Source organism: Lupinus angustifolius, chromosome LG05 (assembly GCF_001865875.1).
Source record: "Lupinus angustifolius cultivar Tanjil chromosome LG05, LupAngTanjil_v1.0, whole genome shotgun sequence".
Lineage (NCBI taxonomy): Eukaryota > Viridiplantae > Streptophyta > Magnoliopsida > Fabales > Fabaceae > Lupinus > Lupinus angustifolius.
In genome coordinates this window covers 15,957,210-15,958,575 of record NC_032013.1, presented here as the reverse complement: position 1 = coordinate 15,958,575, position 1,366 = coordinate 15,957,210, and the positions used below count along the sequence as shown (strand labels likewise).

Genomic DNA, 1,366 nt, shown 5'->3' with positions numbered 1-1,366 from the left:
TAATAAAATAACAAATAAAAATTTGCATACTCCCGTGTCTTACATAAAGGTGTTTGATCCTACAAGGTTTGTTCGGTCTAAAAGGTCAAACCCTAGGGTGGAGTTCTAATGTCTGTACATGCAAAATTTCGGTGGTACTAGACTTCATCTAGGTTCCCGGACTGCCGTCACTAGTGAAAGCTGACGACCCGGATATCACAAATATGACACGAAGATGTACGAGACACCATGGGGGGCCATATCCGTAATACCCAGTAACAATCCGAGTGGTACATCAGCGCAATATCGAAATGTGCACGAAGGCCCAATAACGACAAGCCAATGTACCCCTAACATTGGGTAAATAGGCCCGGTAGACGGCCGAAAGTAACCATGCATGATAGTGAAGTGTGTGAGGGAGTGTACAAACCTTGATAACTCGAATGCACCAAAACAAATAATAACCCCATAACCTGTACAACAGTAGCAAAACACAAATACTATGTACAAGAATTATTTTCAAATAAGTATAACAAAAATAATAAATAACAACAAGAAAATGGAACGATAAAAGTTAAAATAATGAATAAATATCCACATAATTAATCTAATAAGGCCTGACTCTCAGCATATCCCCAGTGGAGTCGCCATGATGTTGCTACCCCTTTTTATGGATGCGATGAGAAACATGCAATTAAATGCAATGGAGTCGCCATCGTTGTTTTTTTAGAGGGAAAACATGAAAACCCGATTTTTGAAAATATAGTTGGTTCACTCGAAAATAGAAGTTGAGTTCGGGAGTCGGTTACGGATAAGGAAGGTGTTAGGCACCTCATACCGCCCGTCGTAAAAAAACGGTACCTAGATCAGTTATGTGGATATTTGTTCAAAACATTTAACCTTACCCTCACATCATTAAACAAAATAAAGAGAGAGAAAATATTTCTTTTTTATTTTTTGTGTGTCTGACAGAGAAAAGAAATAACTGCTCCTACGTATCCCTAGCTGCAATAGAGAAATCAAGGCCACGTAGTTCTTTCAAAAATATGTTTTATTAGTGATATAAAAAATGTGTTCACAACATAAGGTAACGCGACAAGACATTGAGTTTATAGTGGGTTACCTCACATTGCTCTTTAAAAATTATAAAAAAAATCAAAATGAATTTACAACATAAGGTAACGCGACAAGACATTTAGTCTATAGTGGGTTACCTCACATTGCTCTAAAAAATTATAAAAAATCAAAATGAATTTACAACATAAGGTAACGCGACAAGACACTAGGTCTATAGTGGGTTACCTCACATTGTTTAAAAAAACTAATTGAAATAAGTTTACAACATAAGGTAACGCGACAAGACACTAGGTCTATAGTGGGTTACCTC

At 36.7% G+C, this 1,366-nt stretch overlaps 1 pseudogene; it reads right to left on the bottom strand.

Annotated features, from left to right (window-relative positions):
- Positions 275–1,366, bottom strand: part of LOC109347020 — a 20,059-nt pseudogene continuing 18,967 nt past the window's right edge.